The following is an 18,349-nucleotide window of genomic DNA, read 5'->3' as shown; positions in this document are numbered from 1 at the left end:
CCCACAGACTGGAACCGCAGAAATGGCCCAGGAAGGTGCAGCTAAGTCACACCCCGCCCCCCACTCGCTGTCTTGTTTTGTTTTGTTTTAGAACTGAGGAAAGGCGGGCCTCCCTCCAATTCCCAGAGCCCTGACAGACGCCGCCAGGGAGCTGCCAGTCCCGGAACCCGCCTGCCTGGTACTGCGGCCCTCGGCCGGTGCGGGGCTGCAGGGGACGCCCGCCCGGCCCCGCCCTCCGGACTGACCAGTGCGCGGCGGGGACGGGCCGGGCTGGGGGGCGGGGGGGAGCGGGATGAGTCAGGCGCCGGCCAGGGGCGAGAGCCAGGCGGGGACTGGAGCCCAGCCCAGCTCGGCCGGGAGGGTGGCGCAGGCCCCGCTGCCCGGGTCCGGCTGCAGCGGCCTGACGGTGACCTGGGACCAGGCCGGCTCCCCGCCACCCTCGTTACCTGCGGCTGCAGCTGCTCCGTGCGGGCCCGGGGGCGTCCGGGTGATCTCGCTGCCCGGACTCTCCCCCTTCCCGCGTCCGGTTCCCGCGGGCGGCGCCCCCTGCGGGACCGAGACGGCGGGGACTCTGGGCTCCCTTGCGCTAGGGGCGGCGGCGCGGGACGACGCGGGCGTGCGGTCGGCGGACAATGCGGCCGGAGAAGACCCGCGCAGCACTAGTGGGGCCAGGCGGCGCGCGCGTGGCCGAGTGTGTATGTATGTGCCTGTCAGTCAATACTGACAGGCCGCGGCCCATTGGTTAGGCCCCGCCTGCCGTCCCCGCCCACGGCCTCCGCCCATTGGTCGGTTTGAACACAAAGGCCCCGGCTCGCCCCGCCCTCCGCGTGGGCCCAGCGGCCCAGCACGACCAGCCTTTGAGTCCGCGCGTGGGAGGCGCGCGGCGCGCTGAGATTCTTGGGTCTCTGGAGGACACGGCGCGATCTGCTTTGGGGTTCGGGCTCGCCTGGTCCTCTAAGCACGGGACTCGGAGTCTTGTCCCAAAACACTTTTGAGACGCTGTGAGCGCGCCCTGGTGCAGCTTCCCTCACGCGCGCCGCCTTGTAAGCGGTGTCAGGGCGCTAAGGGCATTTGGTACTGGGGGCACCGCGTTGCTGAGAGTGGCCCGAGGGGAAGGTAGGAGACCCGTCCCACGACCTGGCGGGGAGTCGTGCTCTGTTAGCCCAAACTAGGCTTGCAAAACACCAGGCACTTGCACAATCGCTGTTTTTGAGATTTCTACCCCCATTTTAGTGACAAGGAAACAGGTTCGGAGAGATTTTAAGTTCTTTTCGTTACACCACACAGGAAGAAGCAGCACTGAGGTTAGAAAATTCCCTCCACTTGTAAACCTATGGTTTTCATTGGTGTTGTTTTTGTGTTTGGGGATTGATTTGGGGGTTGTTTTTAGGATTGCAGCCACAGCAAGAGGTGCCCCAAGTTCCAAGAATCCCAGAGTTTCACAACAGCTTTTCTGTTTGAAGGGTCGCGTTTGCCATCATTGGTGCCAGTGAAGTCAGGGCTGGCTGCCTGTTCTGCCTTCCGCCGAGCTGAGCCCAGCCCTGATGCCAAGGTGCTGTCCCTTCACTCCCACCTAGCATCTGGACAGGAGCAGGCTTGGGGTTAAGGCACTTCCGCTGCAAGCCCTTCTAAGGGATGAGGAAACCAAGAGCTTTATTTCACTACAGCACCAAAAGGAAACAAGACCAGAAATGACAAAATGGCAGAGGCACAGGAAGGTACTGGGGGTAGGAGACTCCTGCTGAGTTAGCTCTAGGCAGAAACAGCCCCCCTTTCTGGGCCTCCACTGTCCCTCCTGGAATGGGGGTTTCCCTTGCCCTTAGAGTATCTCAGGACAATGCTGCCCAGGCTTGTTGAGGATGGCGTGGGGGTGGGGCTTTTCATCCCAGATGGACAGGGTGATCTCCCTTCTGTCCTGGCCAATTCCAGCAGAGTCTCCACACCCTGCCTTTGTGGAAGCAGTGCAGAGACAGCTTCACCCCACTCCGAGGGTCCCAGCAAGACTCGTGCCCACAGGCTGACTGGAGGCCCTCCTTTTAAACTGTGCTGACTGTGGACCTGCAGGAGGTGGAACAATGGTCCCCATAGATACCAGGTTCAGGTTCTGCAATCGTGAGTTACCGAGATGGAAAGGCGTAGCAGGGGTGATTAAAGATTCCGAAGTGGAGAATAGGGAGGTTCACACTGCAATCCTAGGCGTCCTCTGCAGAGAGAGGCAGAGAGGAGAAGGCAGTGTGACCCCAGAGGCAGAGACTGAGTGATGTGGCCCCAAGCCAGGTCCTGCTGACAGCCACCAGGAGCTGGCAGAGACTAGGAATAGACTTTCCTGCTAGACCCTTCCTCCAGAGGGACCACAGCCCTTCCCGCACCTTGATGATGGCTCAGTGATTCTGATTTCAAATTTCTGGTCTCAGAACTGTGAGAGAATACACTTTTGTTGCTTGAAGTTACCAAATTCTTGGTATGTTGTTACAACAGCCACAGGCAGCTAACAAATGGCCCTTGGAAAAGTTTTGGCCTAGGGATCCAAGGCTCTTGTTCCAGGACCCTCCTTCTCTTCTGCTTCTTCTCACTGACACCCCACATCAGAGTCCCCAGATGACACACAGACCCACCTCCGCCTCCCCTGCCCTTTGCTCCTCCTCATCTTCCCACTCAGCACCTCTTCCCTCCTGGGCTCTTCTCTGCCCTGCAGCCATACAGTAGGCCACTCTTCTCCCCACTGCCCCTTCCTTGCTCAATTTTTTCCATGAGTGGTAGGGTCAGGGGTGGCTTTCCCCAGCTAGACTGACTCTCAGTGGTTGGCACCTGCAGCCATCAGAGCAGGGCATATTATGACTGCCTCCCTTGCCTGGAGCTTTTGACCCCGGGAGGGTCACTTAACCTCTCTGAGCCAGTTTCCTTATTCATAAATGAAACCAATGATCCCACCTGTCCTGTCTGCCTTGGGAAAGTCAGCCAGGCTTTCTGGCCTCCCGTTCCTTGGGTATGAGGTCAAGAGAGGATGGGATTGTGGATGGTCTCCCAGTACTACCCACCCACACCCATGGGCTTTGGGGGAGGACAGGGGAGGGGACACTAGGTCTGTCCTGCACCCATAGGCAAGGGCAGATGATTCTTCTCTGCCTCCAGAGCCCAGCACTTCCCTGTTCCACCCACAGACCTGGAATGATCTGTGTCCTGTTCTGCCCTCCCTCCATGGCCTTGTGGCCAGTGACAGGTTCATAGTGGGTGCTCAGTATGCTGAGGCCCTGCAGCCAAGGACACCTCCTCTCCTCCCTCCTGCCCCCCCCCCCGGGTCAACATCAGTCAGCAGCCAGGGTGGCAGTGGCGTCTGTCATTAACCATCATAGGCAGCCCTTGGCGGGGGTGGTGACTTTTATGTCAGGCTTCCTGGCTGCAGCTCTCGGGGCGGTAACCTCAGAGGAGCGCCGTGCCCCCAACTCCCAGGGGCTCTGATGTGGGCTGCTACTCCACCCTCCCAGGCCTGTTATGGGACAGAGCTCTGTATTTGCAGGCTTTCATCCAGGGAGCTCAAAGGCCATCCAGTCACCAGGCGGCAGTGCAGTTAAGCTCCTTTTTATGGACCAGTCCAGTTCCAGGAAGGAAAGACTGTGGATTCAGGTTACAGCAGGTCAGCTGGTGCCAGGGGCAGAACATAGGTCCCTGACAGAGGGATACTCCCAGGCAGGTGGAGATTGGCCCAGACTCTGATGGATGACTATGCCTTAGTCATCTCCGTGCCCCATGCCCATTACAGTGCCCAGCTCCTAATAAATGCTCAATAAACGTGCAGCTCCCCAATCTTCAATCACAGAAGTCTTCCCTGGCATGACCTCCAACGCAGACCCCCACAGGCCTCGCCTACACCCACAGAGCCACACCCAGTGCTGACCCCTTGCTCACCTGTCTGGTGGCCCCTGGTGTGCCCTTTCCTGTCCTCTGCCTGATGGCATCCTGCTGGCCATCAGGGACAGGCTCCCACAGCTCTTCTTCCCTGAGGGTCCCAGCCTGGGTTCCTGGGGCAGAGCAGCAGCTGTAGTACTTGCCTACCTTCTGTACGGCCCTCACACATGTGCTATCCCATGGCACCAAAGGACATTGTGAGGATCCAATGGGCTACTGCCTGGGGCTCAGTAAATGTGAGCTGTGATCCATTGTCACTCACAGTCACCACCACCCAGCACAGCGCTGCCCTCGTGGAGAAATGGCCTAGATGGCTGAGGGTCACGAGGAAGGTGCAGGCCCAGGTGCAGGGCTGAGCTCAGGGCTGATCTTGCAGAGCTTGCCTGATGCCCATGAGGTTGTCCGTCCCTCCTGGAGATGGACTTGGCTTCTGGACACTGCTGCTTCGCCTCTTGTGGGGACACTGCAGGGCCAGGGGTCCAGAGTCAAAATGGGGATGATTGGGAGCTTGGTACTCGCTGTGGCCTGGGGAAGTTTGCTCTAAGTGCTGTGTTTTCTTTCTTTTTTTAAATAAGCATGGATTCATCCCACATATGCTCCTTGCAGGCCTGTTCTGACAGTGAGAGGTGGGACCCTGCTGTACAAGGCTCCCTGGGTGGTGCAGTTACTACAGCGCTGCAAGACCCACAGCCCCAGAGGGACACTGGGCTCTAAGGGTTCCCAATGATCAGGGCTTCAGTATGACTTTTATGGCATAAAAAATATTTTTTAAAATTCCCCCGTATAAAAAATATTTAAGGGCTGGGGATTTAGCTCAGTGGTTTCTCCGCCTGCTGTGCAAGCACAAAGACCCAAGTTTGATCCCTGGTACCAAAAAAAAAAAAATTTAAAATTGTAATCTCTGACTGTGTTTGTATATAGGTGAGGATACTACAAGTTTCATTATATCGATTTTTTTCTTCTGATAAAAAAAATAGTTACAACATTGCTAAGGGCTCCAGGCTATCCATGGTCCTGGCACAGTGGCTTTGAGCCACATGAGAGTCAGCCTGCCCACGGTTTTAATAACCAGACTTAGGGAGTCAGCAAACTGCCACAGAAAGTGACCTAAGGACAAGAGGAATAGCTGGGAAGAGGGGACAGCAGGGAGGTGGGCGTGCAGGTGCAGGCCTGTAATCCCAGCTATTTGGGAGGCCAAGGCAGGAGGCTTAAAAGATGGCCGCTGCCCCAGGCAACTTAGTGAAACCTTGTCTCAAAAACCAAAAAACAACCCCACCTGTAATTTCAGCACTTAGGAGGCTGAGACAGGAGGACCACTGACAGTTTAAGGCCAGGCTGGGCTACATAGTGAGTTCAAGGTCAGCCAGAACTCTGAGACCCTATCTCAAGAAACCAAAAACATTAAAAAAAAAGAAAAAAGCCAGGGATGTAGTTCGGTGGGTACTTTCCTAATACTAATGCAGGCCACTACAGCACTGCAAGGAGATGCACACCCCAGGAGGGACACCTATGACCAGGGCTTCAGTATAACTTTTGTGGCATAAAACCCCTAGGTTTTGCTGGGTGTGGTGGTGGACACCTATGATCCCAGCGCTTGGGAGGCTGAGGCAGGAGGATTGCCGCGAGTGAGGCCAGCCTGGGCTATATAGTGAGTTCAGGGCCAGCCTGAATTACAAAGCGAGACCCTGTCTCAAAAAACCCAAAAAAACAAAACCAAGAACCAAAAAAACAAACCCTATGTTTGGTTCCTAGTCCCCCTAAAAGAGGGGATAGTGGGGAAAGCACTCAATTCATGGACAATTGCCAGATGGACCAGGTCCCCACTTCATGGTACGGCCTGAGAGCCACTCTGGGTGCCCTCCCAGCCCTGCTGCTGGAGTGGTCACCTCTAGCTGGGAGGTCCAAGCACGATCCTAGGCCCCCACTCAATGCAAACTTCCATCCCACCCCCCAGGACAGCAGCACCCCCTCACCTGAGCATGGGGTAGTAAGACCCCTCCCTTTCATCGGGTAGCTGTGGAGACAGAAGCCTAGGGAAAAGGATGCACAGAGGCACCAGTGTTGGATGTGGCCTGAATGCTTTCCCACCCGGTGGGAGGTTGCCTCCCTGAGCCCCCGGCTGTTGGCCCCAGGCCATGGCCAAGGACTCAGGCTGGATTTCAGTGCACTCAAGTCTCTGTGCTCCCAGCTGCCCTCCCCCTCTGCCCTGTTTCCCCAAGGACTGTGCTTCTTGCCCGCCAAAGTCCCACAGGGTTGGCAGCTGGGTGACTGGTCATCATGGCTCCCAGGGGGGCAGGGTTGGGTGGCAGGGGCTAAAGGGGGTCCGCTGCACAGCTCAGCCCGCTGGCCAGTCAAGCTCCTTGGGCGGCACCTCCAGAGCACCCAGGTATCACAGGCAGTGTGGCCTGTTGCGGCAGCACAGGACCCCCAGGGGTGGATGGCTCAGCCACAGGGCTCGGTGGCCAGGAGCTTCGGGCTGGAGAAGGCTGACCCCTCTGTGCTGAAGGGTGGGAGGGCCCAGCTGGGGGATGTGCCCGTGCCTTCATGCTGCATGTGTGTGTGTGAGCATGTTTCCGGCTGTCACCCGCTCTAAAGGACACTTCTCTATTCCAGCTGCCTCCTGGGCTCTGAGGGCCCTATGATCATCACTTCATTTTTCTTTAGTCCATAGAGCTCCGGACTCTGCTATTTCCTCCTCCTTTTCAGCCCTCACCCCATTCTGTCCCCCTCTTCTGTTTCCTGTCCTCCTCCTCTTTTGGAGTCTCAACAGCCTTGTTCCTGGGCCAACCAGGGTGGCTGCTATGATAATTCAGGAAGCTTCTGGCCTCTTCCTGGCCTGCACCCCCTCCCCAGGCCACTCCAGTGTAAGGTCCTGTCCCCACTTCCCACCCACGTCTGCCTGCCCTCCCAGGCCATGGTGCTTGAATCCTGGGCCCCTTGGGCCTCCCTCCCTAGGAGCCAACAGTTCTCCTTGGGACTCCAGCATGACACCTCCTCTTCCTCCCACTCACCTGGCACTGGGCTGGCATGGATAAGACAGCTCACCTGCCTTACCTGTCTGATGTGCTTCCCTTCTGGAAGTCTAGGAATTGGGTGAGTGCCAGGGACATGGTGCCCATGGGACCAGCTCCCAGGACAATCCCAGGGTGCTGAGTCTCCACTGAGCCTCCCTGGCAGACAGCATTTCCTGTGTCATCAGAAGAGTTGCTGGAGGGCTTAGATATGTGCTGGGAGACTTGGCTGGGAGAAGGTCCTCAGAGGCCTGGGTTCCTCTGTGAGCCTGGTTTCTGTGCTAGTTGGGCCCTAGAGCCTTTTGCTGCAGTGTCACAGCTGGGAACTTCACTACAAAATGAGTTCTTGCCAGGTGTGGTGATGCACACCTGTCATCCCAGCACTCTGGAAGGCGGAGGCAGGAGGATCACAATTTCCAGCCCAGCCCCGGGCAATTTAGGGATTTGGCCAGAACTTGTCTCAAAATAAAAAAATAGAAAGGGCTGGGGACATAGCCTAGTGGGGAGGCCCTGCATTCCACCCACAGTACCACATTAAAAAAAATAATGAAGTGTGTCTCTCAGCAAATCATGGAACCTGGGCAGGCTTGGGGATCCCGACACCCTAAGCCTTCTTTCCCTAGACACCTGAGGCTGTTCACACCTCTGAGTCTGGTGCACCAGGCTGGAGCCCTGGGGTGGTGTTGCCTCCCCTGGGAGGGAAGTGTCATGGTCCCCTCCACTGAGCCCCGTGGGCCTATCCCCTGGTGTTTGTGACCTCCCACTGTGGGCATGGTTGATCAGACCATTAGCTCGAGGCCTCTGTCCTCCCATAGGACAGGACTGAGGCCCCCATGAAGAGACATTTTGAAGTTCTGATATGGGTCCCAGGTTGGAGGGTCCCACCCTAATTCCTGGGGTCTCCGGGTAGGGCTGGGGACAGCTCACCTGCTCCAGGGGGCCAGGATGGAGAACTTGCGACCAGACAGGATACAGACAGGATACAGCCTGTCAGAGGTTGGTGGGGATGTGGGTAGGCGTGAGGCATTGTGGGGGGTCCGAGAGCTGGATCTCAGCTGGCGGCACCTACCTTGCTGGGTGTTCCAGGAAGTGTGCCTGGGCCTGCATGGTGTCAGCCTCTGTGTGTCACCGAGAACAGGCATTCTTTTGTCAAAGCCTCTGACTGGAGCAGCAGAGCGAGGCCCCTTCCAGTGGGCTCAGTACTAGGCCTCTCCAGGGTGCTGTAAGTGAAAATTTGACTTTGGGACAGACTTGTGGGGGTTCCTTCTGTCTGTGAGGTGGGGTGATCCTGAGGGTTAAACAAGTGTCAGCTGGCAAAAAACCTGGTTTTGCCTATGTCTGGATGGCAGCACTTCCTGAGGGACAGGAGTGGGAACAACCTCTCCTATTATGCTCTTGTGGGGTTCGAAGAGAGATGGCTGGGCTCTTTGAGGTAAGCCTGGGAGGCAGAAAATACCCCTGCCCTTGGGTCCCTACAGAAGTCCCTGCTGTCCCAGCCATCTTCTGGAATCTTCTAGAATCTTCTGGCTTCTCTCCAATGGCTACTAAGTATCCCTCACCTGCACAGAAGCCTCAACTCACCTGTAACTGAGAACTGTTCAGCCCTTGCTTCTAACTCTGTCTTCAGGAAACTACCTACAAACTACAAAGAGAACCTCAGCAAATGCTGAGCCCCACAGCGTGGGCTCCTTCCATGACGGCAGAGCCTGTCCTGTGCTTGAGGGATCTGGACACAGACTGGGTTCTACAGGAAAGCACCACCTTCTAAAACTTAGTAAATGCAGTGAATTCGAAGAGCCATGAAGAGGATAGGAAAGGGGTGTTTCAAAGTTATTCACATAAAAATATTGCTCTAGCCAAGCACAGTGATGCAAGCCTGTTAACCCAGCACACTGGACCACTTAGTGACCTAGACCCTGTCTTAAAATGAAAAAAATATTTCTCCATCAATGGATGGATGAACACAGTGTGGTCCATCAGTGCAAAGAATATGATTAAGCTGTGAAAAAGAATGGATCCCATTCTGGATGTAGACCCTGAAGAATTGAAAGTAGAGTCTCAGGTGCAGACCTACGCCCACAGCAGCTCAAAGGTAGGAATAGCCTAGGGTCCACAGATGGATAAATGGACACATAGGTTCATTCCCATGGTAGGACATTACTCAGCCAGGAAAAGAGCAAAGCTCTGACAGTCACCACAGCATGGAGGGACCCGGAGGTGCCATGTCAGTGAGAGACATCAGATACAAAAGGACACACAGTGTGGGGCTCCATGGAGAAAAAACATCCAGGATGGGCAAAACACAGGTGACACACGATTGTGCCTGTCCATTCTATCTCCTGAAACTCCCTTAGCATTGCTAAGGGAGGTTCTTGCTAAGTCATCTCACTAAGTTTCAAAGTTGCCCAGGCTGGGCTGGAACTTGAGATCTTCCTGCCTCACCCTCACAAGTAGCTCAGGTGACAGATGTGTCCCCTCCCTGCCACATCTGGCAAAAAATTAAAAAAATTTTTTTTGAGATAGTGTCTCATTATGTAGTCCAGGCTAGCCTTGAGCTCACTATGTAGCCAGGCTGGCCTCAGACCTGGAGCAATCCTTCTGCCTCAGCTTCTGAAATGCTGGGATTACAGGTGTGCGACACCGTGCCTGTCTCAAAATTTTATTATAAGTACTTCCTAATGTCTTCTGGTGGATTCAGAGGGGGACATTCTTGGGGATTATATTTACTTGTTTCCAAACCGTAGCTGTGTTTCCAGAATGCAGATGTGAAACTAAGCCCTTCCCTCTTTAGTGCAAACACATCCACACACACTTGTGCATGTAACACACACACACACACACAGAGTCCAAATATTAGTGCACTTGACACTCACTGCCATTAGGGGGCTTCAGTAAACCTTGTCAGGCTGCGCTATGGTCCACACATTTTTTAAAAATTATGATAATGAAGACCCAGACAGGGCTGGGTGTGGTGACACATGCCTGTAATCCCAGTACTTGGGAGACTGTGGCAGGAGGATTGCTGTAAGTTCACACCAGGAAAATCCTAGACTTCATCTTCTTGTCCACCCAGGTGGCAGCTGTGCCATAAGTTAGCTCCACAGAGTCCTGTTGGGAGCTTCCCAGCAAATCCCAGGACTGTAGTTCAAGCAGTTGCAAACTAATTTTCAGCCTGTAAAAGTACTCCATGCAGGCACTGGTCACTGGGGTCCACCCCGTATGCTTGGCTAACATTTGGCTGCTTTGCGTGGAAATGATTCTTTTGTTTCCAGCACAAAAGGACTCCCTGGCTAAGATGCCCAGAGAATTTAGATTATTGGGGCTCAGCCGGTGATCACCTAGCAGCATCTGTTATGCCCTGGGTAGTGCAGAGTGAGATTTATTAGCCACTCAGTTACCCAGGCATGATGTGCTGCCTGACAAGAAGGTCTCAGCATCCAGTCAGTGAAATCTTGTGACTTTTTCCAGTCATCTCTGTGGAGGGCACCACGCACTCAGGCGCCCTGAGGTGCTGGGTGAGGGAGGCATTCACAGACCCAGCGTACTCCTCCTTAGCCGCTTCCGTGTATTCCTGGGCCCATACTAAAAAGGAGTTGGATTCTCCTGTCATAGGTTGTGTGAGAGAGGCCACAGTTACTATGACAATGCACAGGCTAGAGTCATTTATCTGAGGAAATAGTCTTCCTAAATAGAAGTTTTAGGTCTTCCATTGGCTCACAAGAGTACTCAGCTCATGGGTTGTGTTCGGGAGTCTTAGACTTCCATGATTTTAGCTGGGAACCGCATATCCAGGACTCCAGTCCAGATGCCCTAACTGCTGAGGGGGCTGAAGGAATCACCATATATGGTCTCTCCCAGGTCGGCTCTAGAGAGGGAGCTAGAGAAGGGAGAGAGATCATGGGTACCAGGTCCCCAGGCTGGAATCCTGGGAGCCTCAGTTCCGGAGGTTGAGCTTCTGTTAGCTGTTGAAGAATTTGTTGAAATTTGGCCAGCAAGGTGATATCTCTCACTAATGCACCTGTTTCCTGGTCAACAAAGAGATCATTAATTAAAAACGATTATCAATACAACATTTTAAAAGGACTCAGGCCTAGAGTTTGAGGTGAGTTTTTTTTTTTTTTTTTGTACCAGGGATTGAACTCAGGACCTTGTGCTTTTGAGGCAGGCGGCAGCACCACTGAGCTAAATCTTCGGCCCCTAGGTGAGTTTTGTTTGAAACAGGATCTCATTGTGTATTCCAGATTGGCCTTGAACTCACTATGTAGCCCAGCCTGGCCTGGGATTCATGGAAATCCTCATGCCTCAGCCTCCTGAGGACAACAGACATGTGTGACCATGCCTGGTTGAGGTGACTTCCTTACTCTAATCAAAGTAGTGGAAGTAAAGCCACAGAAGGTAAGTCTCCTGGGTCAGCTTTCAAAGGTGTCTCTTTAGAGTTTCATTCATTATTCCAACCATTCCTGATGATTACTGGGATTAGAGGCATGCACCACTATGCCTGCCCATCTGGGAATGATTTCTGAGACCAGGACTTTTACTACTTCCTGTACCTTTTCTGGTCGGCAAGAGAAAGCTTCAACCCAGTTGATAAACGTGTCTACCCAGACCAAGTATTGAATCCCATTATTCTTGGGCATGTGAGTGAAATTGGGTTGCCAGACTGCCCCAGGGTACCCTACCATCCCTCTACACTGGGGAGAACTATAATCCTAGTGAGGGGACTATGTTTTTGGCAGGCTTCTCAGGTCTTGACCACCTATTGAATAGGTGAACATCTATTTTCCCAGGAATAATTTCTGTCCTGCCTGATTCATTTTATTCTTTCCTAAGTTCCATGCTTGGTGAAAGGTTTTAATAACCTTGCACTGGTTGGCAGTTGGAAGAGTTTTCTATCACCGGTTTTCTATCTCTTAAAGTTTACATTTCTATGGCTTTTAGTATAATTGCAGAGTTGTACAGCCATCACCATCACCAATTCCAGAACATTCCATCAACCCAAAAGGAAGCCCCATCAGTCCCTATGAGCAGTCATTTTGTCCCCTCCCCATCCCCCAGCACCCAAGACTCCACTTCCTGTCTCTGGATTCTCCTGGCCTGGACGTTTCCTGTCCATGGAGTCCCACGCTGTGTGTCTTTCTGTATCTGGCATCTCACTGGAGCACAGGATCCTCAGAGTCTCTCCACACTTGGCAAGTGTTACACCCTTGCTCCTTTTCCTGGCCCAGTGATGTCCTGGTATTGGGACAACCACACTGTGTGCATCCATGTGTGGACACTCAGCTGTCCCCACTTGGTAGCTGTGTGATTAGTCCTGCTGTGGAATTCATGCCTAGTTTCTGGATGTGTTTCTGTGTCTCCCAGGTCCACACTTAGGAGCAGAGGTGCTGGGTCAGGCGGTGACTCTCTTTACCCTTTGGAGGAGCTGCTGGCCTGTTCCAAGGCAGCCACGCCATTTCACATCCTGCACTGCCTGCACGGTTTGGATTCCTCCAGCCCGTGCTCACATGAGTGCTTGGCTGTCTCTCTTGCTAGGGATGGGTGTGGGAGGCCTGGTGTTAATTGTCCCCTGGGCTTTGAATGTGGCTGTAGCAGCAGCTGATGGCCTTGGAGGGTGGGCTCATGCTCGCCTCTGGGGACTGCACTGAGCAGGGGTCAGGAGCCTGTGCCCGGCCAGTGGCCAGCCCAGGAGATGCCAGCACACCCTCCCCTGCCGTGGAGAGGCTCAGCCCCTGGAGTGAACAGGCTGGGGGGATGGGGGCTAGGCCTGGTCACAGGCTGCCTCAGGAGTGTGGACCCCAGTGGATCAGCCAGAGACAGCACAGGAACTCGGTGTCATCTGCCTTCTATCGGCAGGCACATTCTCACTGTAAAAACTGGCTTTTAGAGAACAGAAAATGTATTATATTAAACCAGTGATTTTGCAGTGGGGCAGTGGGACCCTAGGTCATATCTGGAGACATGTGTGGTTGTCACAACTCAGGGAGCTCCTGTCATGGGGCAGGTGGAGGTCAGAGACACTGCTCAGCACCCTGCAGCGCCCAGGGTGTCCACCCCAAAGAACAATGTGGACCCCCATATTGAGGGGGAGACCCCTGATTAGACATCCCACTGAGTTTCTGATTTCAGAAGCTGGGGACATGGGAAATGTGCCTCGCATGGCCATGACAGAAGCTGAGGGTGTCGAGTGTCCCTGTGTGACTCTGGGCTGAGGCCCTTGCTCTGACAGGGAAACTGGCACATTGAGCAGGGTAGTGCTCTGGGCCACAGGCTCCACCCAACACCTGAGCACTGCTCTGTGCTATGAGTTGGCACTTGGGGAGGGGACAGATCACTCCAGAAAGGGTCACTCAGGCTGTCTGCTTCCTTCTCAGGTGCCTGCCCCTCTCTGCTTCCCTGCAAGGGGCTCTCTGCCCTGGCTGAGCTGGGTAACATGGGGTACCCTGTGTCCCCAGGCTATGGTCCTCTTGCTCTGGGTGCTGAGTCTGTGTGGGACCAGCCTCTGGGACAGCTACCCCGGGCCAATCTCCTTCCTTCACCAGACTGTGACTCCCAGGTGAGAGGCAGCAGGGTGCTGTATGAGTCAGAGATGCCCAACGCCCAGAGGGTCCTGGACTAGACAGCCTGCAAGTGTGCCCAGCTGCAGATGCAGATGGGGAGACCAGAGACCTGAGCTGGAGGAGGTCACCGGGAGGTAGGAGGCCTGTGGGTGCCACGGTGGTTTAAATTGAAACCTGAGGTTCCCAAGCCGAAGCTGGTCTATTCTTCAGATGCTTGGGCAGGTGGACATACCCAGGACGCAGCACGGTGTTCAGTGCATTTAACCAGTGCAGTCACAGGTCACTTAGCCGCTCCCATGGTTTTCTGTGGCAGTCCCTGGGGGTGACGAGCATCAGAGTGCATCATCTTCCTCAGGCTTTCAGGGAACTTGCCAGACGTGGCACAGGGTGCTTATGGGACAGTGGCAGCAGGCCACTGGACTTGTGGCTCAGCCTGTCGAGGGCTGGTGGCCTCTGACAGGGAGGGACAGGAGTGCCCCACACTCCCTTCACAGAGCCCAGGTCACCCCTCCAGCTTCCACCCCAGCCACTGGCCTTAGAGGCACCTGTGGGCACCTGCTACCCCCCTGCTGGCAGGAGGGCCACAGGGCCTTCTTGACTGGGGGTGCCTGAGAAGGATGCCCCACAGCAGGCGGTGTCTTGGCCATCCAGTTTGAAGGTGCAAGCCAGCCAGTGGCCTGAGGAAGCACTGCCCAATTGGTCCATATCATCCGCATGGAATGTTCCCAGAGTAGTGACCACAGGCCACATTTCAAGCAGTGTCCAGGGTCCCTGGTGAGTGACTGGTGGGGCACCCACCCCTAGAGGATTCCCCTTGGCAGGAGGAGTCACCTTCCAGGTCAGCTCCCTGCCTGTGTCCCCAGAAATGGTAGATGTCATAGTGACCACCCGTTGGGGGACCCAGGGACCCGGGCTGAGCGAGGTCAGCCCCCCAGTCCAGGCACGTTCCACGCAGAGCTGAGTCACCTGTTGGGCTGTCCACTGCCAGCCTCGCCACTTAGAAAGACCCTCTGCCGAAGTAAAAAATAAAGCGCCTGGGAGTGTAGCTCAGAGAGGAGTGCTGCTGAGTTCCATCCCCAGAACCACAAGAGTACATAAATAAAATAAAGATTCCTAAAGTACTAAGGAGGCCAGGCCTGAGCCGGGTGCTTGGATTCCTGACTCTCAGGTCTTCTGAGCAGTCACAGGCATGGTATCCCCCAGTGGGGCTGACTTTGTCCATTTCATCTGGGCCACCAGCCCCAAACACAGTCACCGTCCTGATGGTTCCATGTAGGGTTTTCCTCCTAAAAATGAATCAGCAGAGCCCCATGGTGACAGACAGGCAAGCAGCCGAGTGGAGACCAAAGGACTGAAGCAGGGGCTCCCGTGTGGCCTTTGGGAGTTCTTGGCAATCTGCGAGGAATCCGCCTGGGCACCCTGATCCCCTTAGAGTTGGCATGAAAGCCCATGGGCACCATATCCCTGCTTTCCACATCCTGCAGAACCCTAATGTGGGGTGAAGGCTCCCAACCCTCTGCTCCTGTCACCCTGGCCTCTTTGCGGACCTTGGGGATGTGCCTCCGTGCTACTGGTCCCTCTGCAGGGAACACTCCTCTCCCAGAAGCAATCGCCATAGCCTGTTCCCCATGTCCCCTCCTGCTGTCTGCCCAGTGCGGCGGCCACATGGTACCTCATCTCCACACTTCTCCCCACACAGGCTCTGACAACACCCACAAGTGTGGTAGGCTGCTGGAGGGCAGTGGGGGTGGCCTCTTAGATGCCTTGCTGGCCTGAGAAGGCGCCTTCCCTGGAGCTTGCCCTCAGCCGAGATTTGTGAACAGATGACTCCAATTCCCTCAAAGGAACCTACTTCAGGGATTCGGAGTGCAGCTCTCCAGACAGAGGCAGCGGGGCTGCACAGTGTCAGCTCAGGAGCATGGCCCTCTGTACCCCAGGACCCTCTGTGGAGGCTGATACCCTGCTAGAAACAGAGCTTGGGGTCCCTGAGGCTCTCGAGGACAGTCAGCTTTGTGGCCAGCATCACTGGTCTTTACCCTGCTCAGCTCATGAAAGCTGATGTGGTGTTACCCAGGTGTCCCAACCCAGGGTGATTCTGCCCCTGGGGACATCCGTGGTTGTCAGGACTGGGGGTGCTGTCCTGGAGCAAGTGGAGCCCAGGGCTGCTGCTCAGAACCCCACAGTATTTAGGATGCCCATCCTAGAGAATGACCACCCAGTGGGCCACAGCACTGGGGTGGGCACTTGGGTGTCCCTTTGTTTCTTGAGAGAACACCGTTCCTTGAGGGGGGATAACAAGCATTCAAATCTAAAATTAACGAGCCTATTCTGTTCAACAGCCTAAAATCTATGCGATTAACATTTGTGTTTAAAAACATATTTGCTCTCTCAAGTATTTAATATTTGGTAGAAATACCAGGTGAGCCTGCCTGAAATAGCTTGTTTACAAACAAGGTCACTTCTGGGGACAGGGTTTCCATATGTAACTTTTGTCAAGTATTCAAAGAGTGATTAAAACATATGGTTAATGTTTAAATTTTAAAAATGGATTACAGTAAAGACGCATTGCCAGCCATGTGTGGTGCTGCATGCTTTTAATCCCAGGAAGCTGAGACAGTTCACACGATTCCTGGGCCTCAGCCTTCGAGTGATCACAGGTGTGTACCCCCGCTCGATTCACACCATTTTCTGAAGCAGTTCTGGAAAGTCTTGTTTCGTGTCTTTACTAGGGGTGATCAAAAATATGATGAATGCTGCTGCAGAGTGCCACCTAATGGAAAGGCAGGCTCATAAAAACATTACACTGTGTCCTCATCACCAGATCTGGCACCATGAAACTTCTGGTTCTTCCCCAAAGTCAAAATGATCATGAAAGGTCAATGTTTTGAACTGAGGATTTTGAGGCAGCCATGACAGTGCAACTAAAGACAAGAAAGAAACTGCTTCAGAAAGTGGTAAAAACAATGGGATAGGTAGTCAAAGGGGATGTAAAAAGAACTAAGATGTGTTATGTGCCTGTACCAACTGCCCCCACCATGAATTGAATCATTATGAGGTGCAGACATGTACTAAAAAGAAAAGAAGGATGAGATAAGTGTGTTTGAAGTAAGGAGGGGTATTTTGAGGGGGATTCCTGGCAATGTGTCTTTTACTGTAAAAAATAGTTCTAAAGATCACCATATGTTTTGAGCATACCTCGTCCATTAAGCCTGGATCCAAAACTTGCAGGAAAGGACCTAAAATAGTTTTGCACACTGTGCCTGTGGGTGGGCAGGTTCCCAGTGGTGTGGGGCAGCTTTGAAGAGCACATGTGCCTTCACCCTGACCAGCATGGCTTCCTGTCCCAAGGGATGGGAGGGCTGCAGCCTCTTGAAGCTGTTGGGGCCCTGAGGCTCAAGGCTCCACTGACCTCGTACTTGGCCTTCCTGGTGCCTTTGATGCTGCCAGAGGGAATCCTGATGCCAAGTGGCTACTTTCCCCTTTCCAGTTGCCTTGGCCTCTTGACTTTTCAGTGCCAAAAAGTAGGAGGGTGAGCTCACAGGGCCTTGTGAAGGCCTTGGAGTCCCTGTTCCACAGGAGTGAGGTGGAGCTGGCCTATGCCCTTGGGGACAAGAGCAGCCTGGAAAGGGATGTGATGGAGCTCAGGTCCCAGGTGACCAAGGTAAACAAGGAGCCACTATGGGACATGCCTGCAGTGGGTGTGAACACCCCTGCTGGGAGCACTGCACTGTTGATCACTACGGCTAGGCCTCACTTGCCTCCTCCCGCGGACGAGGCAGGGCCCCGCTGGAGGAGAATGGGTGACAAGAGGCCATAGCGGAGCAAGGCCTGGGCAAGAAGAGGACTGTCTTCCTTCCAGCCCATTTGCCTATTCGCCAGAGAAACATCAAGCATGATGTCCTGCAGACCTTAGCTACTCTCCTGGCTCTGGTTACAGACCAGGCCTTTTTACCTCTCCCTGTGCTTCCCTTATCTCTACCGCTACAAATAAATGTGCGGCCATTTGCTTGGTGGTCTTTTTCTCCCATCAGGAGTTAGAGCCAGCACCTGGCCCCACCTATACCTTATTATATCTCTTTGTCTGTCTTTCTTAATCTCTCACCATCATTTCTCACTCCTTGAACCCTTCTGCCATGTGGGCCATGGCACACACCCACAGCCCATTGTCCTGTCCACAGCAGAGGATGGTCACACAGTGGCCAAGAAGCAGCTGGACAAGGAGATGCTAATGATGTAGACCTTGAGAACTGCTGCCAGATCCTGCCAAAGGAGCTGGACTTCCAGAAGAGTGTGTTTGTGTAGATGCGCGTGTGTGGCTCAGTCATCGGCTACAAAGGCCTGTCTGTGTCCTGGGCTTCTGTGGCCAGTGGCCGGCAATGACTCAGGTCTGTCTTCCCATGGTTCTTGAGATCCCAGATCCTGGGCAGGGCTGTGGTCCCTGCAAGGTTCCAGGGAGGATCTTTCCAAGCTCCCCCATTGTCTGGGGCTACAGATGTCCTGGAGATTGTGATTTGAGTCTCTGCCTCTGTTTTCACATGGCCTCTTCCTCTCTGTGTCCCTCTTCTGTGTAACTCTTTAAGGACATTTGTCATTGGATTTAGGGCCCACATGAATAATCCAGGGATTGAGCTGGGGGAGGGGCGTGGGCCCACAGGGTCCTCTGGTTGGACCCTGTCCATCAGAGTCCATTGTGGGGCTACCTCAGGCAGTCGGTGCTCAGGACAGCTAGGCTGGAAGGATGCCTGGGCAGGTGTGGAGCTGCGCCTGGCTCCCGAGAGCCATAGGGAGACAGCGAGCTGCCAAGGGAGCCCTGGAGGCCAGCAGGGCTGCAACCAGGAGACCGGTGAGGGAACCCAGGGAGACCTGCAGGGGAGA

General features: G+C 54.3%; 1 protein-coding gene and 1 pseudogene across 3 annotated transcripts in view; one reads left to right on the top strand and one right to left on the bottom strand.

Moving 5' to 3' along the window:
- The window catches only part of Sun2 (Sad1 and UNC84 domain containing 2), a 17,363-nt gene extending 16,779 nt beyond the window's left edge, over window positions 1-584 (bottom strand). For both annotated transcript variants that reach the window (XM_004845595.2, XM_087213873.1), the window contains exon 1: window positions 447-584. The gene's annotated coding sequence lies outside the window, so the exon portion shown is untranslated. The remainder of the gene's footprint in view (window positions 1-446) is intronic.
- On the top strand, window positions 293-18,349 carry LOC147827469 (uncharacterized; annotated as a pseudogene). The gene has a single exon (XR_015452366.1). The product of XR_015452366.1 is annotated as an uncharacterized LOC147827469 (transcript).

Source organism: Heterocephalus glaber, unplaced genomic scaffold, assembly GCF_053883595.1.
Source record: "Heterocephalus glaber isolate CG9 unplaced genomic scaffold, H.glaber_assembly_v1.0 deba00001444, whole genome shotgun sequence".
Lineage (NCBI taxonomy): Eukaryota > Metazoa > Chordata > Mammalia > Rodentia > Bathyergidae > Heterocephalus > Heterocephalus glaber.
Note: the sequence above shows the minus strand (reverse complement) of the source record. Positions and strands in the feature narration are given on the sequence as shown.